General features: G+C 41.7%; 1 pseudogene; it reads left to right on the top strand.

Annotated features, from left to right (window-relative positions):
• The first annotated feature begins 6871 nt into the window (after nt 1-6871).
• LOC115156596 (WW domain-containing adapter protein with coiled-coil-like) lies at nt 6872-23922 on the top strand (annotated as a pseudogene).
• Nucleotides 23923-24913: the final 991 nt, after the last annotated feature.

Genomic DNA, 24913 nt, shown 5'->3' with positions numbered 1-24913 from the left:
ATGCGCACGACACACAGTCAAAAGTTTGGACACACCTACTCATTCGAGGGTTTTTATTTTTTAAATTGTAGAATAATAGTGAAGACATCAAAACTATGAAAAAACACATGGAATCATACAGTAACCAAAAAAAGTGTGAAACAAATAAAAAAATACGTTATATTTTAGATTATTCAAAGTAGCCACCCTTTGCCTTGATGCCAGCTTTGCACACTCTTGGCGTTCTCTCACCCAGCTTCATGAGGAATTCTTTTCTAACAGTCTTAAAAGGAGTTCCCACATATGCTTAGCACTTGTTGGCTGCTTTTCCATCACTCTGTGATCCAACTCATCCCAAACCATCTCAAATGGGTTGAGGTCAGGTGATTGTGAAGGCCAGGTCATCTGATGCAGCACTCCATCACTCTCCTCCTTGGTCAAACTCATTCCAACGCCCTCCCAGTCAGCAGAGAAATAACTGTGGCAACCTTGGACCTCTCGGTGGTGGGGGCTCCCATCTTGTGCGTAAAGTAGAGGGAGCACTGAAGTAGAAAGCCACAGCATTTAGATGGGGTACCATCATATTTATCCGGGAGGGACAAGCAGGCGTCGCTGACCTGAGCGGGTTGCTGAATGGGCTGTTGTGCTGACACTCTACAACCAGTCGACCTAGTGTATGTTCTTTGAGATGATGCACACTGCGAAGAACCTCTTCCATAGCCGTCCCCAGTTGTACTAGCTGGTCATGGTGTTGACTTAGAAGGTTTCCCTGCTCGTCGACTGTCTGGGAGATATTCTGTTTTCCTGCTCCTTCTGTTGTCAGTCAGTACTCTGTAACGGAGACACTGAGAGTCGAGAAGCAGGGGAAACATTTAATAAAACAACAAACATGAACCGAGACAACATAACAGTAGCGTCTAAGCATAAAAACAGGAACAATACTGACTGAGGAAAGAACCAAAAGGGAGTGACAGATATAGGGGAGGTAATCAGGAATGTGATGGAGTCCAGGTGAGTATCATGATGACGTGCAGGTGCGTGTAATGATTGATGCCAGGTGTGCGTAATGATGAATCCCAGGACCGGTGGTTAGTATACCGGCGACGTCGAACGCCGGAGGGGAGGAGCGGGAGTAGACGTGACACACACACAGACGCAGTCCACCTATTGTTCTCCCTCCATTTACAAGAGGGTCAGTGGGAGGGTCATAAATAGCCAGTCAGAGGACAAGGTCAGGGGTCATGTGGGATGAGTCAGAGGTGTCAAAGGTCAAACCAAGGGTGTGGTGAAAACATCAAATAGGAGAGCCCATATAAGGTATTCCCAAACAGACTCTCTTCCACATCTACATTTCAGTATGCCCAAATAGTCTTCAATGTCTTCCTTTCCTTTATTCCATTTCCTTCACAAACACTGATCTGGCCTGACTTTTTGGGAGAATACTCATAATGTGCAGGTCGCTCCATCAGACAAACACACCTCCAAACTCCAATAGAAAGACCCAGCAAACTCCTTGTCTGTGGAAACGCATATCGAAAAGAATCATGAAAAAAGTAATCTAATAAGGATCTGGTATGTTTTTCCTTATATGCCAGTTGTGTATTTGTATATATTTGTGTTAACCCTATACACTGAATTGCCCTACAGAGCATTCAGAAAGTATTCAGACCCCTTGACTTTTTCCACATTTTGTTACACTACAGTCTTCTTCTAAAATGGATGTAATAGTTTTTTCCCCCTAATCAATCTATACCCAATACCCCATAATGACAAAGCAAACACAGGTTTTTATACATTTGTGCAAATGTATAAAAAAAATGTAAAACTGAAATATCACATTGTCATAAGTATTCAGACCCTTTACTCAGTACTTTGTTGAAGCACCTTTGGCAGTGATCACAGCCTCAAGTCTTCCTGGGTATGACACTACAAGCTTGGCACACCTGTATTTGGGGAGTTTCTCCCATTCTTCTCTGCAGATCCTCTCAAGCTCTGTCAGGTTGGATGGGGAACGTCGCTGCACAGCTATTTTCAGCTTTCTCCAGAGATGCTCGATCGGGTTCAAGTCCGGGCTCTGGCTGGGCCACTTAAGGACATTCAGAGACTTGTCCCAAAGCCACTCCTGCATTGTCTAGGCTGTGTGCTTAGGGCCATTGTCCTGTTGGAAGATGAACCTTCACCCCAGTCTGAGGTCCTGTGTGCTCTGGAGCAGGTTTTTCCATAAAGGATCTCTGTACTTTGCTCCGTTCATCTTTCCTTCGAACCTGACTAGTGTCCCAGTCCCTGCAGCTGAAAAATATCTCCACAGCATTTTGCTGCCACCACCATGCTTCACTGTAGGGATGGTGCCAGGTTTCCTCCAGAAGTGTCTCTTGGTTTTCAGGCTGGCCACTCTACCGTAAAGGCCTGATTGGTGGAATGCTGCAGAGATGGTTGTTGTCCTTTGTGAAGGTTCTCCCATCTCCACAGAGGAACTCTGGAGCCCTGTCAGAGTGACCATAGGGTTCTTGGTCACCTCCCTGACCAAGGCCCTTCTCCCCCGATTGCTCAGTTTGGCCAGGCGGCCAGCTCTAGGAAGAGTCTTGGTGGTTTCAAACTTCTTCCATTTAGGAATGATGGAGGCCACTGTGTTCTTGGAGACCTTCAATGCTGCAGAAATTCTTTGGTACCCTTCCCCAGATCTGTGCCTAGTTACAATCCTGTCTCGGAGCTCTATGGACAATTCCTTCGACCTCATGTTTTGGTTTTTACTCTGACATGCACTGTCAACTGTGGGACCTTGTATAGACAGGTGTGTGCCTTACAAATGATGTCCAATCAATTGAATTTACCACAGGTGGACTCCAATGAAGTTGTAGAAACATCTCAATGATGATCAATGGAAACAGGATGCACCTGAGCTCAATTTCGAGTCTCATAGCAAAGGCTCTGAATTTTTTTTATTTTTATACGCTTGCAAAAATGTATAGAAACCTGTTTTTGCTTTGTCATTTTAGAGTATTGTGTGTAGAAATGTTTTTAATAAGGCTGTAATGTAACAAAATGTGGCAAAAGTCTAGGGGTCTGAATTCTTTCCGAATGCACTGTATATGGATAGGGCTAAATTAAATAAATTCTTACTGAAGAAATATGAAAACCATATGCGTAACCATGGTAGCAATTGAAAGGGAACAGTTTGGAGACAATGGGAAAAATATTAGACCAAAGGTGAGTACACAACAGTTCACCTGACAAGACTGAATCCAAAAATTACACTGTTGATTTATGTGCATTTTATATTTACTGTACTTTGACGCATTTGTTGATAACGAAATCTGAAAAATATACTCTGCATACATTCAGTAACATGATGACTATTCCTGGAAAATGTGGGGTAGTCACAACATAAGAGACTAACTGGTATCTCCAAGTGGCCACAGATCTCTGCAAAATACGACATTACGGTGTTAGGCTTTCACAAGGCAATTCAGGGAAACAGATCGTAATTGGGGTTCGCATAGAAAGGAGTCATGAGTGCATTCAAGTGTGTGTGCCGCAGCAAATTTTCGACACAATAAACAAACATATGCTCATTCTATTCAGAACAACCCAGGGTATGATGACATGTAATCTTGCAACTGTACATCAAACATAGTGTCAGAAATGTTGACACTGTATATGACACAAGTTTTATGATTTGGAAATGTGAAGAGCACATTTGGACTGTGGACATTTAGATGTTTGCCTTTCTTTTATGACATCCAAGCAGTATTTATTATAATCCTCAGCGTATCATCTTTCAAAATATATTGAGCCATCTTAATTTACAGCATTTCCCTCACTCAGACAACATAACATTTGCAAAAGTTGCCTTATTACCGGGAGGGATCGAGGCAACTTCTTGTCGCTCAGTGCTCAAGTTCAGATCAGCTGTCAGTCAAAACCCACACAGTGCTGTGAAGCGCAGAGCCAGAGCTCTGACGTCATGTATAGTATATTGTACAGCCACTGCATAGGAGCTTATTAGTGCCCAAATCTGCCATTTTCAGTAGGTACACTGTATACGTGTTTAAATGTAAAGGGATACCTTATATACCTTATATGACATACACAATTGAATGATTGTGGTGCAATTCCTACAGAGATATGATATGACATATTTGAGACAAAATATATTAATTAAATGAGTCATTTGTGAATATTATAAGAAGGTGGGGGTACTCACAACTTACTATTGAGAGTAGGAATAGTAGAATACACCAGTGAAATTTGGTTGTTCATCAGCTGTTTTTCTCTGTTGTCACAGTCACTCAATTAGCCATGTCAGGTAACAATATTTTGCGTTATAATCTGACATATATTTACAAAAACTATACTGTATATGGGGGATTAGAAATGATGCAGACAATTACTTTGATGGAAGCTACAATCTATCTGCAATATTAAAGCTGATCTACCCCCAAAAATAAAAACATGTTTTGCTTTAAAAGTGCAAAAAATGATCTCTGCCCCATGGAAAATGAGTAGAATTGCATGAAATTTGTTATAATATTGCTAAATGTTCTCTTCGCCCCATTACAAAATTTGTAGAATTGTAGAAAACGTGCTTTAAAACTGCAATAATTTCTCTCCACCTCATGGCAAAATGTGTGGAATTGCAGGATATTAACTTTAAAATGTTTCTCTCCACCGTTTTGTCACAAGGTGGGGGGCCCCCCAACCAAATCTCGCATAGGGCACCAAAAGGCTATATTATAAGAAAAGTTGATGTACTGAGTACGTTCTGGGAATGCATTCCTTACATGTTTCACGGTGTTTTTTATAAATCAACACATAAAAAGAAACATGACAATATCGCTAAGAAAAATAAATTATTTGTATATACATTTTCATTTTTAGGTATGTTTTGGTGGGAAGGAGTTTTGGCCTGACTTATGACATCACCAGGCAGTAAATTAGCTAAGAGACCAATAAAAAAGAGAGCTTCAAACCAGCTAGTTTTCAGTTTCCCCTCCCCACTCAGACCACTCCCAGACAGTCCTAAAAAAATAATTGTTCGAGAAATTTCGCTTGCTAAGAAGCTATTTTGTTTCTTTTTTAACATTTTGATTGAAAACAATCACAGTAAGGTGCCCAGAAATTCTTTGATATTGAGATAAAAATGGCTGCATTGGGCCTTTAATGGAGTAGAAAAAGAAAAGAAAACCGCTATGGTCCGAAAACATGTTCTGTTATATGGTATTACTGCCACCAAGTGGATAAGATAGGTTAAATGTTTGCAATTTAGCAGATTTGACATGTCCTTTTTTGAATATCTATTATGTAGTTCAGTGTTGGACCTGACTGATTTCAGATAGAAATGTGAGTTATAGATCTGTGACTCTCATTGAAACAAATCTTTCAATAGTCCACATTCTTTCTACACTCCACCTAGTGCCATGTTATTGAAGTGTAAGTTCTCTCAACCAATTATACAAGTATATGCTCTCTCACCACTGAATCATAGCTTTTCTGTACTTCATGTGACATCATTGATTGATGTACACAGATTGAAAGTACACTGAAACCGATCAATCAAATGCATCTGTGGGATACCTGAAAGCAAGTATATGGCTGCGATCTATATTCCTAAGCAGTTGACTAACAAGCAACTGAGTCAGTTTGTGACTTTTGTTGACAATAAAAATATGAATATTGTACTGTGTGAGTGGAAAATGACTCAATACTTTAAAGAGAATGGAAACAACTAAAAATGGTGCTTGATAAATCAGATGAACTGTGTTGAATTTAAAGAAGTCTGCACACTGTTTGTAACCAAAAGTGCTGAATTTATTCTTAATGAAAAGAACAGATGGCTTTTCCATCCCTAACAGTTTGTTTATTTGTTTTACAAACCATCCTCTACAGCTATTGGATCAAAATAATGTAAATAATGATGGTGCCAATATGCAATTCAGCAAGCTCAGCACAGTACAAATTAGGTAACACTCACCAGAGAGAAAATGACTCCATGGACGTTTCTCCTTCTAAAACGTGAGATGTTGGGTTCATTTGAACATCCATACGTGAACAAAATAAGAGACAAACATACAGTAAAAGCAATAAGAGCCAGTCCGATCCAGACAGTATTGGTCCATGTGACCTGTCACCAGCGCTGACCCAAATTTACCAGGCAAGCGTAAAGGTTCAATAAAACTTTGGTGCAAATGTCCCCCTCACCCTACACGTTTCCCCATCAGTTCTATATCACGAGGTTGGTTAATTTGGATTTGAGTGGACCAGAACAGGCATTGGAAAGCAGAGGCCAAACAAAGGCATGGTCTGATGTCTCCTTGCCATTATATAGATGAACAGACATACTAGACAGACAAGACAGACAGCGATACATAAAAACAGCATTGGTCCTGATTGGTAGGCTATCGAGACCAGGGTCAATCCCCCCAAAATATGGGAAGTGTTCTTACTGGTCCCGAGTCTATTTAGGCTTTTGTCTCAGCCTAGTGCTGTGAAATTCAACAAACTATTGCTTTGATAAAATTGGGTAATGCTTTGCAAAGCCCATGGATGAACAAAGAACACTAGGGGAAGGGGATAGTGGTTGATTTATAATTTAATGTTGCATTGGGCACTGTGAGTTTGTTAGACGATCGAAATAGGCTACTGGGGTAGGGGAAAGTGCATATACCTACCACTTTTATAATTACTTTTGTGAACCTTGCTTTCATCATCTCCTTTTCTTAGCCATGTGCATTAGCAGTTAGGTGGGCTGTGTTGTTATTTCAACCACTGTATTTCCTCTGTGTCCACCTTTCTTGGTGAGAAAGTTATTTGTAAGACTGCGTTTCAAATCATCATTTATAAAGGGTTTGCGACTCTTTTCCGACATGGGAGTATCCCGGAAATAGCTAAGACATTGGAGGCGGGGCAGTTCGCATTGCTTCGTCTGTTTCCTTGCACTGCACCGGATAGATTGTGCAGTTTAGGCGAGCAAATAATGTACCAAAGGCCGTTTTCAACATAGCGTAGCTAGCCACTGTTCAAATTTAGTTGCTAGCGTCCCTAGCTGGCTAACTAAATACAGAGATATCGCCAAGATCAAGTTACCAAAGACCAGAATACTATTTTGTTGTCCATAGTTCACCCCTTGCGCGCACACACACATCAACACGGCATTGATGGTAATGCATGCAAGGAAACAACCGAGACTCAGCGATGGGTAAAAGACAATACATTTTATTGCCAGTTCACATTGACGGCTCCACCACTCCTTTCAAATAATGCTGCCAACTAGCATGTCTAGCTAGTTACTGCTAACTCGCTTTTCGCTAGCTAGCTACTTGTAGCATATTTTGCAGCGCGAGCAGAGACGGCATCAACATTTTAGATGTGTGCCCTATAACTTGGCTAACTTTATTTTCCTATATTTCAGGTGCAACGACCGAAGGGATTCCCAACCCTATCAGGTAAATAGTGAATACGGGCTAATTAGCTAGCTGCCTGGTTAACAAGTATGTTATCTAGCTAACTTAGTTAGCTACTATAACTGGTTAAAATAGCCACCGAACTAACGTTAGCTAACTTAACTCGTAAACCAGGCAGGCCTCAGCCTGGCTTTGCAACTCCCAAGCCATGGCTCAGTTTTGTGCAAAATTACGTTACTGAAGATACGTTGGCTATTTAACGTTAGCTATTTACACTAGGTAGCTAACTACGTTAATGTGTTTAGAAACAACTGATGGTTAACTAGCCAGCTAACTTAACTAACTGCTGACTGTTTTCCCGTGATGTAGCTAGCTAACGTTAGCCAACGCTAACTATGTTTACCTTTACGAGATAGCTTGAAATTGCAGGCCTTGATAGCCAGCAGGATAACGAATGTAGCATAACCATATCGTATATAACTAACTAAATAGCCAATTTGCTAGCTAGTGTAGCTGGATAATTATCTTCTGCTAGGTAACGTTATCTGGCTAACGTTAGTAAGAGCTAACTATAGCTAGGTCTTTATCAATAAAACGTCACAAGGTGCAGAGCGCTGAAACCATTGACAACTACATGACGTTTTCAAGGGATTGTTAAATAAATGTTAACTATTTGGTTGTAAAAATGTGAAATACACATTTCCGATTATTCCATGCAAATCAAGTGCGGCCATTTAGCGCGAATCCGAGTTATACAGCAAGTAACCGCATGTTTTAAACGATCAGCAAGCATCAATTGATCATGTAATTTTAGATACGTGAGGGTAGCCTCACGATATCTCTCATATTGGCCACCATTAATTTGAGATATGTGAACGATAGCTACCTGACAAGCCTTTGTGCTTTGCCTGTCAAGCAGCAGCAGGGCGCATTTGCCGAAGTAGGCCCTACTGTTGGCTGATAATGTTTATTGTGGAAGCTACCGGTAGAAACGTTGTACAGTTGGCTAAACAGTGTGGTAAGTAGACCTAGTAACGTGAGTGTACTTTTTTCTCTCCAACCAACGTAGATCTGTTACCTAGCGAAGTTAGATAACGCTATCCCATTTTCAACATTGTTTTAGAGTGTTTAATCACAATTGCTGACAGACACGATGGACCACCTCAAATTGGCTAGCTAATCACATATCACGTTCAATATGGCTAGTTTAACAAGCTAACTTTGAGGGGGATAAACATGATGGCGATATCCAAATACTGTTTGATCTATGGTGGTGATGACAGTAGTCAGACTGACAACTTTTTACCAGGATGAGGCGTTGCAGATGTCAAGTTCTTTCCAAAATCCCAATCGCTGATGAAGCAAGCGAAATGACACGTTGGTTGTTTAGCTAGCGACATGACAAATGGATAGGCTACACTCACGTATTTGAAAATACATTATGCATTGATGTTTAGCTACTGACCATGAAAAGCATGAAGTTACTTGCAGTATAACTCTTACAGAGCTAAATGTGGAAATGTGTAGTTCTGACTATGTTCTTCAAGAGGTAACGATATTAAAACCGTAGCTGTCAATGGTTTTTGCAGAGCTCGGGGTCTCTCCCCCCCCCCCCCAGCAGCCAAATCGAACGCACTTCACCATGTTGTGGCGTTTTATTGATAACGACCTATACCGAAAGTTAGCTAGCCAACTACATAGCTTGCTAGTCTGAATACTGCACAAGGATTTACCCACTGTAAGATGCTTTATAAAAGTGCAACAATTACAGAACCGTAATGACAAATGCAGGCAAAAATAATTGGGTTAAGGTTAGGGAATAAAAAAAACATTACAAATGGTTGTGCATACATAGGCAGGAATGAGAATTACAGCACAATGTCAAGAGTTGGAAATAGGCCTACAGTATGTCAGTGGTTGGAAAGGTGTTTATCAAACACAAGAGGTGGCTGTGTATTGATATGTTGACTAACACAAATCTATTTGTATTGCAGACTCACAAATCCCAGCCAAAGAGTCAATCTACCACCCTTCACGGTCACGATAAAATGCGAGATGGGTTATCAGATCCTACACCGCCCTACAAAATGCTCCGGCGCTCTGATGAAAGTCCGGTCAATAAGTACAGCGACGGGCACAGCAAAACAAAAACATTTCACACTCTCCGAGGCAAAGATGGTGGTAAGCCCAAAGAGAACCGAGCTACACACAAATGCAGATGTTCCCTTCTCTGTATGTTTGTCAACAGTACTGTGTGCACAGAGAAGCTTGTACGTTTGTTCAGCCCGATGAGAGCTTAGCCTGGTCCTAGATATGTTTGTGCTGTTTAGCCAATTCCTGTGGTCAATTCTGTTATCTTACTGTTCTGCTGCTTAAAATGTATATACACTGTTGATTGGGCCATTAAAGTCACTTTGACTTCTTCTGCCCACTTCACCTGCTCAAAACATGCATAGATACTCGTGTACAACAAGACATTGACCACTGGAAATATTTAAATCACTGAAGTCTAGTCTAAGGCCCAATTCCTGACTGAAGGTATACATACAACTGTTGGTCAAGACTATACACAGACATCAATACAACATTAACACAAGAAGTTATGTAGCTGATGTTCCACAAGTGCTAGTATATGGTAGCCTGGGCACCAGTTTTTAGCTAATTAACTTGTTACTGTCTTGCCAAATGAGCAAGCGCTGTAGAATGCTAAAACTGACATGCACCTAGGCGATATTAGTATTATTCTCTTGTGCACTAAAGTATACATTTTCGACATACTGTACCCGGGTACTTCATAAAATGGATAGCTGCACAAATATTTTGTTCAATGGATGGGTAGCCTAACTTGTCATGTTTATCATAGCTAATTCTGTTTTATTTCTCATAAGTGTTCTCATCATATTATTTATTTTATAGGTACCAGCTGCTCTCCGCAAGAGAATTTGCACAACCACAGCTCCAACTCCCACTCAAATCAAAGCAAGGCGTCAGACACAGTAAGATACTTCTTTCTTCTTGAACAAATTATTTCTGAAAGTAGGCATTCACCAGACTATGGTTATAATAATACATCATGGGCCCCTGAGCCACATGACATGAGATGTTAATGCGAGTGTAGCGAAATGCTTGTGCTTCTAGTTCCGACATTACTGCACTATCTAACAAGTAATCTAACAATTTCACAACTACCTTATACACACAAGTGTAAAGGGATGAATAAGAATATGTACATATAACTATATGGATGAGCGATGGCCGTGCGGCATAGGCAAGATGCTGTAGATGGTATAGAGTACAGTATATGAGATGAGTCATGTAAGGTATGTAAACATTATAAAGTGGCATTGTTTGAAGTGACTAGTGATACATTTATTACATCAATTATTAAAGTGTCTAGAGATTTGAGTCAGTATGTAGGCAGCAGCCACTCAATCTTAGTGATGGCTGTTTAACAGTCTGATGGCCTTGAGATAGAAGCTGTTTTTCAGTCTCTCGGTCCCAGCTTTGATGCACCTGTACTGACCTCACCTTCTGGATGATAGCGGGCTGAACAGGCAGTGGCTCGGGTGGTTGTTATCCTTGATGATCTTTTTGGCCTTCCTGTGACATTGGGTGATGTAGGCGTCCTGGAGGGCAGGTAGTTTTCCCCCGGTGATGCGTTGTGCAGACCGCACTACCCTCTGGAGAGCCTTACGGTTGTGGGCGGAGCAGTTGCTGTACAAGGCGGTGATACAGCCCGACAGGATGCTCTCGATTGTGCATCTGTAAAAGTTTGAGTGTTTTTGGTGACAAGCCGAATTTCTTCAGTCTCCTGAGGTTGAAGAGGCGCTGTTGCGCCTTCTTCACCACACTGTCTGTGTGGGTGGACCATTTTAGTTTGTCTGTGATGTGTACGCCGAGGAACGTAAAACTTTCCACCTTCTCCACTACTGTCCCGTGGATGGGTGGTGCTCCCTCTGCTGTTACCTGAAGTCCACGATCATCTCCTTTGTTTTGTTGAGTGTGAGGTTATTTTCCTGACACCACACTCCGAGGGCCCTCACCTCCTCCCTGTAGGCCATCTCGCCGTTGTTGGTAATCAAGCCTACCACTGTAGTGTCGTCTGCAAACTTGATGATTGAGTTGGAGGCGTGCATGGCCACGCAGTCATGGGTGAACAGGAAGTACAGGAGAGTGCTGCGAACGCACCCTTGTGGGGCCCCAGTGTTGAGGATCAGTGGGGTGGCTATTTTGTTTCTTACCCTCACCACCTGGGGGCGGCCCGTCAAAGTCCAGGACCCAGTTCCACAGGGCAGGGTCGAGACCCAATGGCTCAAGCTTAATGGTGAGTTTGGAGGGTACTATGGTGTTAAATGCTGAGCTACTGCATGCGCTACTGCTTATTATCTATCCTGTTGCCTATTCATTTTACCCCTTCCAATATGCACATCGACTTGGTACTGGTACCCCATGGATATAGCCAAGTTATCGTAACTCATTGTGTATTTATTCCTTATTATCGTTCTATTTTTATTTTTTTTCTCTCTGCATTGTTGGGAAGGACCAATAAGTAGGCATTTCACTGTTAGTCTACACCTGTTTACAAAGTCACAAGTAAAATTTGATTTAATTTTACGTAGACATTTGAATGTGTGGTCCAGTTTCGTGTGACAAATGACCTCAATTGGCTCTGTCGTCACACGAAACTGGACCTCACATTCAAATGTCTATGTAAAATCGAATCAAATTATGAGATTTTGGTTGGTTATTCTCTGGTGTTCATCTCCATCAAGAAGTTGATGGTGATGATAATCAGTTGTTCAAGAGGAAATTCTTTCCACAGCTCACCACAGTTATACATACATACATACATGCATGCATGCATGCATACATACATACATACATACATACATACATACATACATACACAACCAAAAACAAACCCCCTCCCTTCTGCAGAGAAACAATGGGGTAGAGTTACTTTTGCATCGAGATATCAGCCTCTCGAACCGACGGGTTAGCTCAGCATGCATTTCAAGTCTTTCAACACTCAAGAAAACACCTGTAAATTACCTAAATTAATGCCTCGGAGTCTGGCCCAGTAGCCGAGTATTACTGCTAGCCTTGTTGAGTATGTTCTCTGTCCTCTGTGTAGACAGGATAGGCAGTGTAACGGGGATAAGCAGAGTTTCAGCATATAGGCATACACCCAGACAACCACATTTGACTGAGGCAGACTAGCCTAAATAGTGTGCTGGTTTAGGTAACTTGCTCTTATCAACAGTGCAAAGTCTAGGCCTATATGCTCACATCCTGTATTTATTTACTGTATTGTATTTACTTGATGTCTTCTAACATTGCTTTTTGTATGTTGTTAAAGAAAAATGTATTGACCCATCTCCAAATTAGACTAAAATGTGTTTTTCCAGATAAACCACATTGTTTCTTACTTTTGAATTGGTTGCTTCTTATAGAATGGTTATAAGCATAGAACGAACGTTAGGCCCAATACTTTAAGCAAGGATCCCCACACAGGATTTTACATGTGAATCTGATCACTAGCCACTAGCCTTTCCCCTGATTTTCCATGTAGTGCTGATCACATCCCTTAATGTAGGCCTACTTGATCTTAAAGCTAGAATCCTTAGTTGGTGAAACTGCCACGTCCGTTTGGGATATTACAACAACAAAGAAGTTACTGCAAACAATGAACACTGATTTTCTTCCATTGCATGCACGTTAGATCTGTACTGCAAAAAAAAGATTCCCACTGCCTGACACCCCTCTCCTCAGTTTCATCAACAAAATCAAAACAATTAGAAAAGTGCTAGGGAGAACAGTAGTGCTGTTTCTCCAAATGCTGATTCGAACTTTGTTTGCACTCTGCAAAACCTACCCTAGAGTGTTAGTTAACTATTTGTCGTGCCTTCTTCCCTCAGCCTCATGAGCCTGCAGACGACTGGTCCGAGCACATCAGCTCCTCCGGCAAGAAGTACTACTACAACTGCAGGACTGAGGTCTCTCAATGGGAGAAGCCCAAAGACTGGCTGGAGAGGTAAGGCCTTGAATCATGGAAAAAGTGTCACTCCTAAGCGCCTTACTCTTTTCCCTAAACTCGTACGTTTCTACCTTAAAACTCAATACCGAATCCACAGCCGCGTGGCTGCCGTAGTCCGGCGGCCCATTATAACATATTTATGAGCCTAATTTCATTGATTGAATTATTGTAGGGCCATATAACATCCCTGATGCAGAAAACACAGACGGAATCGCTGAATCCAGACATTAAAACGGAATTTAACAATATTAAATGTATTCAATTTGCCCAAAGTTTTCACAAGACAAGAATCAAAATGCATCTGTATTTGTGCGTGCATCTGTCTACTTTGTGTATGCCTAGCCGTTAGCGATGATGCTAATGACAACGGTCAACGATGGAAAGGCTTTCTCAACACCCTCCTCAATTACATTTTCACTACAAAGTATCCTATGCCTACCTGGCAGAATGATATCATAATTATTGTAATCAATCCAGTGGCAATTTGTTTAGCAAACTATGCAATCACATGTGTACTACAGAAACACCGCTAACCTAACAGTCTCTTGCGAACTTGATTTAAAGGGTTTTTCCAGATCTCAAAAGTGGTCTCCTGATGTGGTTTAACTTCTTGCAGATCAGTGGGACGGTAGCGTCCCACCTGGCCAACATCTGGGGAAATTGCAGAGTGCCAAATTAAATTAAATTACTATAAATACTAAACTTTCATGAAATCACAAGTGCAATACATCAAAATAAACTTTAACTTGTTGTTAATCCAGCCAAGGTGTCAGATTTCAAAAAGACTTTACGGCGAAAGCAGACCATACGATTATCTGAGGACAGCGTCCAGCACACAAATGCATAACAAATCATTTTCAACCAGGGAGTTGCGACACAAAAGTCAGAAATAGCCATATAATATATGCCTTACCTTTGAAGATCTTTTTTTGTTGGCACTCCAAAATGTCCCAGAAACATCACAAATGGTCCTTTTGTTCGATAATGTCCTTTTTTATGTCCCATAAATGTCCATTTATTTGGCGCGTTTGATTCAGAAATACACCGGTTTCAACTCGCCCAACATGCCTACAAAGTATCTAAGTTGCCTGTAAACTTGGTTCAAACATTTCAAACAACGTTCCTAATCCTTCCTCAGCTATCCTAAAACGTAAATAATCGATACAATTTAAGACGGGATAATCTGTTTTCAATACCGAAGAAAGATACCACAGAGCGCACTCCTGTGTACGCGCAATAAAGGACTTCAGCCCTTCACAGTGACACGAACAATTTACAGCTGTACTTCTTCATTCCTCAAAAGAAAAACATCAACCAATTTCTAAAGATTGACATCTAGTGGAAGCCATAGGAACTGCAACCAGGGCCCTTATAAGTCAGGATTCCCAATGAAAACTAGTGGAAAACACAAGCTACATTTTTTTCCCCCCCCTGGATGGATTGTGCTCGGGGTTTCGCCTGCCAAAGCAGTTATTTTATACTCAGACATTATTCTAACAGTTTTAGAAACTTCAGAGTGTTTTCTATCCAAATCTACTAATTATATGCATATCCTAGCTTCTGGGTCTGAGAAACGGGCAGTTTACTTTGGGCACGCTTTTCATCAGGACGTGAAAATACTGCCCCCTATCCCGAAGAAGTTTTCAGCATTGTTGTGGCCTTGGAACACCCAATTTTGTTTTTCTATTAAAGTGATTTTGGGAGCAAAAACCTGGAATAAAAACAACCATTCTAAATGTGAAAAACCAAACGGGCAACAAATAAAACTGAGTTGTTGGGCCCTACTATAGCATGCTAAAATGTCCCAAAATGGAGATTGGTAGATTACACATTCTGACAGAAGTCTGAACATGAAATTACATTCACAATCTGTATTCAACCAGCAATTACACTCAGTTTAATTGAACTTAAACCTGACAATGACCTTGCGTTTGTGTTTCATTGTGTCCAGAGAGCAGAGGCAGAAAGACCCATCTAAGAGGGAGTCCAACACTTTCCCCAAAGACCGGGACTACAGACGAGAGTCTGTCGACACAGCCACCACAAGTGAGTATGAAAACTACAGCGGTAGAGCATATGGGAGGTGTAGTCTAGGTTTCAGATGCAGCAGTAACATCTGGATTTTGACTTGCCTGCCTTTTTAAAGAGTACCTTTTTGTTGTGATATTATGACTATACCTGTATATGAAATCATCTACAGTCTTACAATATGGCCATGTGTCAATAGTGAGAAGTGACTTATTTTCCTTGTGTCCTCTAATTCCTCTGCACTGATCTGAAAAGACTTGACAATTCTATATATTATCACCTTTTCAATGTGTGAAAAAAGTTGAGGAGGAAAGGAAGTCAACTATAGAGGCGCATCCTATGTGTGTCAAGCCAGTGTCCGCAGTCCTAACTTGTTGTTCTTTTTGCCCTACAGAGAGCACTTCAGGGGACAAGTCCTCCAACTCTGCACCTTCTCAGTCCTCTTCCTCCACCAATCCGGGCCTGAACCAAGCCTCTGGCTCGAACCCCACCCCTTCATCTTCCTCCTCCTCCACGGTCCCGGTGTCCCCCTCTGTCCAAACCCAGGCCTCGGGCCTGCTCCAAGACCCCGCCCTCCTGCGGCAGCTCCTCCCAGCGCTGCAAGCCACCCTGCAGATGAACAACGGCTGCATGGACATGGCCAAGATCAATGAGGGTGAGTTGGCCAATTCCACATTTCTCCTGCTTGATCTTTAGTGTACCCGAGTTCAAATGGCTCACCGGTTGAAAAAGGCTTAATTGCCACGAGCCCCAAGTCACAAAATATGACTTGGGGCTCATAGGGCAAATCTGAGTCATGTTTTCTATGTAAATGTTCATGGAGCATAAGTATTGTAAAAAATGGGAGTTACCCCCCTTCCCCCCCATCGCTGTACTGAAATGTGAAACACGCATTTGGATTTTCTGATATCTGGAGTTGTTACATGACCACAAAACCAACGTGGATTTGATCTTCAGTCTGATCCCATTTGGTTTCTAGTTTCTCTTACTCCGACCAGATATTGAATAGGCTTAATTCACGATATAGGGAGTAGCTTAATCGAGGCGAAGGGTTGGTGGGTTCTATTGTTGTGGATGAGTGATCCTGAGAAAATGGATTCTTGCCTACCAAATGGGTTGTAAATATAAAATCATGAAATTAAACCACCCATTCAATGACAGTTTTGTATAGCCTATCTCATGTCTGCTCACCTCTTTTCACTGTCACTCAACAACCCCTCTCCACTCTTGCTCTTTAAGGTATGTGTATGGACCCATCTGTGTATGTGTTACATGCATGCATACACAAGTTTGTTGCCTTATATCTGTGTGTTTGTTTGTGTGTACTTATCTGTATTTTTCTCATTGTCATGTGTGTTTTCCCTCCAGTCCTTGCGGCTGCTGTCACCCAAGCTTCCTTGCAGTCTATGCTTCATAAACTCCTCACTGCTGGACCGTCTGCTTTCAACATCACTTCTCTGCTTTCCCAAGCTGCTCAACAGTCCTCCAACCAAGGTATGGCCGCTGTTATGTCACCTTTCTGGTGATCTTTTTGATGCCTTTCTCTTTGTTAGCTAGACTGGTTTTACAGATATTTCAGTGTCTTGTGGTTGGTAAATAGAGCTATGCTTACATTGCACTCTGACATGTTATTCAGAAAGAAATACATTGTAAGCATTCTCCTATTTAAATGTTTTCATGGAAGCTGTTATTGTTAAAAGCTGTAACTGGAAATGTTACTTATCTCTCAAGAAGGTGTATGGGCGTCCTTCAGTTCAGGGCAACATCTGATTTGGTTTTCTGTTGAATAATCTAGAAAACTTTGCTATTGACGTATTTAACCAGGGTAGTCCTCAAAGCAACAATAGCCACTGAGTTTCAAAGTTTTGGATGCATAAGAAAAATAAAACCTTTAAAATGACGGTCCTTATAAGTCATATTTATAATTTATATACTGAACAAAAATACAAACGCAACATTTAAAGTGTTGGTCTCATGTTTCATGATCTGAAATAAAGTATCCTACAAATTTTCCATTCGCACAAAAAGCTTGTTTCTCTCAAATTGTGTGCACAAATTTGTTTGCATCCCTGTTAGTGAGCATTTCTCCTTTGCCAAGATAATCCATCCACCTGACAGGTGTGGCGTATCAAGAAGCTGATTAAACAGCATGATCATTACACAGGTGCACCTTGTGCTGGGGGCAATAAAAGGCCACTTTAAAATGTGCAGTTTTGTCACACTACGCCACAGACGTCTCAAGTTTTGAGGGAGCGTGCCATTGGTATGCTGACTGCAAGAATGTCCACCAGAGCGGTTGCCAGAGAATTGAATGTTAGTTTCTCTACCATAAGCTGCTCCAACGTCATTTTAGCGAATTTGGCACTACGTCCAACCGATCTCACAACCGCAGACCAGCCCAGAACCTCCACATCCGGCTTCTTCACCTGATCATCTGGGGGGGGGGTATTTCTGTCTGTAATAAAGCCCTTTTGTGGGGGAAAAACTCATTCTGATTGGCTGGGCCTGACTCCCCAGTGGGTGGCTCTATGCCCACCCATGGCTGCACCCCTGCCCACTCGTGAAGTCCATAGCTTAGGGCCTAATGAATGTATTTAAATTAAATGATTTCCTTATATGAACTGTAAAATCTTTGAAATTGTTGCATGTTGCGTTTATATTTTTGTTCCGTATAGTAATAACCTTTGTATGTGAGATTAAGGTTGCTATCATTAAAAATATTTCCTCCTTTGTCCTATTCCCCTCCTGGACATGAACCAATAGCGGCCCAGCAGGCAAGTCAGTCACCCATATCGCTAATGTCGGACACCACCTCACCCCGCTCATATGTGTCACCCAGGAACGGCACGCCCCAGACCAACCTCCTTAACCAGAAACCCCCACTCAGCATGCCTCCTGCCTCCTCCCAACCAAAGGTCAGCACCTCCACGGAAACTCTAAACTTGTCAAATAATATTGTTATGATTGGGGGTTGTAGTGTTTTTTTTCTTTTGTTTTTTCATTTCAACCCTGTGATCTGTTTCTTTCTCCCCACGTCACCATTCTTTTATCTCCATTCACCTCTGCTCTCTTCTCTCCTTCCCTGTTTCTTGCTTTAACTTTCTTAATTGTTTCCTTATCTCTTACACACTCCCTTTTTAATGGCTTACTCTCTCCATCCCTCCCTCTCCCCTCTGTGCCTCTGTAGGTTACCCCAGTGAAACCAGGACCAGTTTCTCAACAGGCTTCAGCAGAGAAACATCCAGAGGACCCCCGAACTCTCCGACAGCGGAGGTAGTTTGAAATGTAGAGGCACTTGTGTATATCTGGAAGGATTGAAAGTATAAAAGCTCTTTTGTAGTAGCCACCTATCTAAACCTTTCCAATCAACACAAGTGTGTAGGTGGTAGACTGGAGGTTGTTTCTGGATGGAGCCTTACGCTCCTTATAACTACTCTGCTTTCTCTCTTGTCCAGCAGTCAGGGGAGTCCGCCATCAGGACCTAATGGCAACGCCACCGGCGGCAATTCGGTTCTCAACGTCGCCTCAGCCCAGTCCAGCACTCCCGGCTCCTTCACTCCCTCGCTGGCCTCTCACTTTGATGAGAACCTCATCAGGCACGTCCAGAACTGGCCCGCCGAGCACATCGAGAAGCAGGTAGGAGCTCCACTGTTAAGTGCGATAACGGGATGATCAACATATGGGAACACTGAGTTAGTTTGTGCAGTGGGGGAAAAAAGTATTTGATCCCCTGCTGGTTTTGTACGTTTGCCCACTTACAAAGAAATGATCAGTCTATAATTTAAATGGTAGGTTTATTTGAACAACATCTTGGGTGAGAACCTCCTTCCCTCAGCCAGGGCATTGAAAATGGGTCGTGGATGGGCATTCCAGCATGACAATGACCCAAAACACACGGCCAAGGCAACAAAGGAGTGGCTCAAGAAGAAGCACATTAAGGTCCTGGAGTGGCCTAGCCAGTCTCCAGACCTTAATCCCATAGAAAATATGTGGAGGGAGCTGAAGGTTTGAGTTGCCAAACGTCAGCCTCGAAACCATAATGACTTGGAGAAGATCTGCAAAGAGGAGTGGGACAAAATCCCTCCTGAGATGTGTGCAAACCTGGTGGCCAACTACAAGAAACGTCTGACCTCTGTGATTGCCAGCAAGGGTTTTGCCACCAAGTACTAAGTCATGTTTTGCAAAGGGGTCAAATACTTATTTCCCTCATTAAAATGCAAATCATTTTATAACATTTTTGACATGCGTTTTTCTGGATATTTTTGTTGTTATTCTGTCTCTCGCTGTTCAAAAAAACCTACCATTAAAATTATAGACTGATCATTTCTTTGTAAGTGGGCAAACGTACAAAATCAGCAGGGGATCAAATACTTTTCCCCCCCACTGTGTTAATATCACATTTCGTACCTACAGTTGAAGTCGGAAGTTTACATACACTTAGGTTGGAGTCATTAAAACTCGTTTTTCAACCACTCCACAAATGTCTTGTTAACAAACTATAGTTTTGGCAAGTCGGTTAGGACGTCTACTTTATGCATGACACAAGTCATTTTTCCAACAATTGTTTACAGAAAGATTATTTCACTTATAATTCACTATCACAATTCCAGTGGGTCAGAAGTTTACGTACACTAAGTTCACTGTGCCTTTAAACAGCTTGGAAAATTCCAGAAAATGATGTCATGGCTTTAGAAGCTTCTGATTGACTCAAATGATGTCAATTAGCCTATTGGAGGTGTACCTGTGGATGTGTTTCAAGGCCTGCCTTCAAACTCAGTGCCTCTTTGCTTAACATCATGGGAAAATCAAGAGAAATCAGCCAAGACCTCAGGAGAAAATTGTAGACTTCCACAAGTCTGGTTCATCCTTGGGAGCAATTTCCAAATGCCTGAAGGTACCACGTTCATCTGTACAAACAATAGTACGCAAGTATAAACACCATGGAACCACACAGCCCTCATTCTGCTCAGGAAGGAAACGCGTTCTGTCTCCTAGAGATGAACATACTTTGGTGCGTGAAGTGCAAATCAATCCCAAAACAATAGCAATGGACCTTGTGAATATGCTGCAGGAAACGGGTACAAAAGTATTTATATCCACAGTAAAACGAGTCCTATATCGAAATAACCTGAAAGGCCCTCAGCAAAGAAGAAGCCACTGCTCCAAAACCTCCATTAAAAAAAAACAGACTACGGTTTGCAACTGCACATGGGACAAAGATCGTACTTTTTGGAGAAATGTCCTCTGGTCTGATGAAACAAAAATAGAACTCTTTGGCCATAATGACCATAATGACCAACATATGTTTGGAGGAAAAAGGGGGAGGCTTGCAAGCCGAAAACACCATCCCAACCGTGAAGCACGGGGGTGGCAGCATCATGTTGTGGGGGTGCTTTTCTGCAGGAGGGGCTGGTGTACTTCACAAAATAGATTGCTTCATGAGGAAGGAAATTGATGTAGATATATTGAAGCAACATCTCATGACATCAGTCAGGAAGTTAAAGCTTGGTCGCAAATGGGTCTTCCAAATGGACAATGACCCCAAGCATACTTCCAAAGTTGTGGCAAAATGGCTTAAGGACAACAAAGTCAAGGTATTGGAGTGGCCATCACAAAGTCCTGACCTCAATCCCATAGAACATTTTTGGGCAGAACTGAAAAATTGTGTGAGCAAGGAGGCTTACAAACCTGACTCAGTTGCACCAGCTCTGTCAGGAAGAATGGGCCAAAATTCACCCGACTTATTCTGGGAAACTTGTGGAAGGCTACCCAAAACGTTTGACCCAAGTTAAACAATTTAATGGCAATGCTACCAAATACACTCAATTAGTATGTAAACTTCTGACCCACTGGGAATAATTCTCTACTATTATTCTGACATTTCACATTCTTAAAATAAAGTGGTGATCCTAACTGACCTAAGACGGGGAATTTTTACTAGGATTAAATGTCAGGAATTGTGAAAAACTGAGTTTAAATGTATTTGGCTAAGGTGTATGTAGATGGCAGTAGCTATACTCAAGGCCACACACCTATTTGGAGTTGATTGAATACAAAAAAGCCAAACTCTCGCTTTTCAATGATCAAACATTTCGGTTACACCTGCTCATGGATACTTGATGGATAGAAAAGGGACACAAATTCCTTTCGACTTTTTTTAAAATTATAGTATATATTTAGCCATCACTTCAACTACAAAGAGTTGAACTACCAAAAAATGCTTGAGCTGGCCAGTCAGAAGCAGCAGATAAGCTGCCTGCCTTAGGGTTCACAGACAATAAGGGTTCACTTTCATTTATTTTGCACACATTGATAGCAGGTTATGGAACCAATAGGCAGGCCTACGACCCTATACATAGTGAGTGTAGGCTTTTCGGTAGTCTGACTAACCGGTACTGAAACACATTTCTGATTGGGGATTTCTTTCTGAAGAAGCTTATTTTTACTTCCTGATATTTGCTCTCCACGCTAAAGGTTCATTTGTGTTTTGGTGCACTCTCTCAACCAGCTCCGCCTTTCTCTTTCAGGCAGCACGGTTACGGGAAGATGCCCACAACATGGGCAGTCTCTACATGTCTGAGATCTGCACTGAACTCAAAAACCTCAGATCATTAGTCAGAGTGTGTGAGATCCAGGCCACGCTGAGGGAACAGAGGTGAGAACAGGACAAGTGAACAGGACAAGCGAGCACACACAAACGCATCATAATTGTCTTGTCTAGGATTTGTCTATATGTCACACGATAAATTGCTTATTTTCTTAACTGTGTCCTTTTCTTTCTCCCAGAATACTGTTCCTTAGACAGCAGAGCAAAGAACTGGACAAGCTGAAGAACCAGAACTCTTACATGGTCTGAGAACCTGTGTGGGAGACGAAGGACGGTGAACTGCTTAAGACTGCAGTCGAAGCCCTCAACGAGGTCCTCTGTGCCCTGGTCTGAACACTTCTGTAATGTCATGAACCAAAGGGCAAATGAGGAATACGGAAAAGAGTCTGGGCCTGTTGAAGACGTCATGGGCCAAGCAATGAAGCGTACCGTTGCCGAAGCCCCTGAAAGTGTATATTTTATTAGGCATCCAAGCATTAAATTGTCTATGAAACTGCAGGCTAAAAGAATACGAAGCCTAGTTGAGCGTTTCATGGACACCCAAACCAGTCGAGTCTGAGGAACCTACAGGTCATAACTTTTTCTTACCTGAGAAACGGCTGCCACCTTTTGGAATCGTGGACTGTTTGTTGCACTGGAGAAACTGAGAATCTCTGGCTTTTCCTCTGGAATAGCCAGTTTTGGTTGGGAATGCATACTTTTCTCCACTGACTTGTGGCTTAACTGAAGTTTCTAGTGTGAACTCGGATTGGCTTGAGATGTATGAATCACCAACTGATTCCAGGAATACTCAATCATGAACACTTCTTCAGCATAGACTTGAAGGAGTGCAAAGAAGATTCTTGAATGAGCCAACTTTGATTCCTTCCAGACTCATAGTTAGGAATCATGAATTTAGCAGTCCCGGGATCATGGGTTCATTATTAGCGGAGTACTTTTTTTTAATGTGATCTGACAAAGATGCATAGCTGCTTGATGGAAGTTGTATGTCTGTCCATGCTCTCTCCCCACTTTCCTGCTGGATGGAAATAGTCTGTAGACTTCCTAACTTCTCACCCCAAAGTGACTATGACCCCCTCTAATGTTGGGCCAGGAGACTTCTTAGAACATGGAGTAACCTTCTGGTAACCTCCCAGTCCCTATCACCAACCCCTCAACAGAATCCTACAATAAAGGGCAACGTTCTCGTTCTCCACACCCTCTGAATACCCTTCGACGCGCACCTGCATCTAAACCCCCATTTGATCTGTACTTGATTATTTTCCCAGTTTCCCCTGAACTTTGATGTTTTGTAAGCTTGTCTGTTTTGTCTAGCTTGAGTCTGCAAAATAATTCATTCCTTATCATGTGCAGTTTCTTGCGAAATTGTGAAAGGGTCTTTAGTTTCATGTGGTTATGTAAACCTAAATTATTGCACATTATTAATTTTGTCCTTGTGAACAGGATGGGATCATTTTTTCATGGGACTCACCTTTCTCTTGACTATACTAGCTAAGCCAGTACAGCAGTAGTTAAATGAACTCCGTAGTTAACGTTTGCAACCTTTTTGTTTTACCGGAGTTCAACTTTTTTAGGCCTCACTAAATAAAGTAACTATTTTACAATGAAACGTTCACACGACAACGCTGTCTCACTCTTCCACATCCACAAACTTAGCTTTGCCTTCCTTCTCCTAAGACCCCTCTGATCGATCGGTGGCATGCTGAAATCGGGAAGGCACCGGCCAAAGCGTTGGTCTGTAGAACTGGAGTGACGTGCGCACTTATCAGATAGTGGGGGACCAGAGGTTTTTGTGAGGATGGGGCGAAAATAGCTTTGTATATTATTTCTTTGAAAGTATATCAGAATAAAATAAATTATTCTACCACAAATCTCTTGATATTCTCATAATTTATTTATCACTGTCATACTGATGTTTGCAAGAAGGCATATGCATTATTCCAGAGATGTGGTTAAAAACAAAATGGTACCTTGCTGCAAAAAACGGCAAAACCTGCCGAAGATAACACAAAACACCCCAATCCTTTAAACCAGTGCCCTCCATGACAAAGCAGAATCTTTCTTCTTTCTGTATGTTGTAAACATGCTCGCCATTTAGTGATTGCTGCATGAATTCAGAAATGTTGGTCGTACTTAACCTGCAAACATAAAAGTACAGTTGTGCTAATTCAAATGTAATGCTCAGTTGCTCCCGTCATGCAACACTAGATGGCGATATACAGCTGGAAATGGCAATGATCATTCTGTTCTGTGGCTTCTTTCACATTTGTCTTCTAGATTCCCTTGTAGGCATTTAACATTTTGCATATTTCTCAACAATGGTTGCTGAATAGACTTCCCTGTCATTACCTCTCTTTCACTGCTGATTGCTATCTGTTCAAGCTGTCTGAGCTCATCAAGTTTTGCATTGTGATATTCCTCAATTTTGATGGGTGGTTTTAATCTAGGTTGAAGATATCTTCAACCTACGTTTCAATCAGGAAAAATGAATCCAATCAGTGGACCTCAGCCACTGGATACATGCATGAATAGTTGCCCTTATTAATGATTTGATGGTGCCTAAAGCAATGAATCAGAGATTCTTTTTTTTAAGCATTTACATTTTTCACTAGCAATTGTGTATTTGTTTACTATTTATGGTATGGAGCTATTTTTAGAGCACCATGATTTGAAGGTTGAGGTATAAAATACATATTTACATTTCTACTGTCTCTCATCGTCATAGTTTTGTTCAAGAGCCTTAGCAACATTAGGAAGTGGGTCGTAACATTGAACAGGAGATGGGTAGGTATTCATTTTCCATTGGGGCCTTCATAGGCAGGTGTTATGGCCAGCATTCTGTCATTGACTTGGTCTTTTTTT

This window comes from Salmo trutta, chromosome 21 (genome assembly GCF_901001165.1).
Source record: "Salmo trutta chromosome 21, fSalTru1.1, whole genome shotgun sequence".
NCBI lineage: Eukaryota > Metazoa > Chordata > Actinopteri > Salmoniformes > Salmonidae > Salmo > Salmo trutta.
The sequence above is the reverse complement of the archived record's forward strand: the minus strand, read 5'-3'. Positions and strand labels throughout refer to the sequence as shown.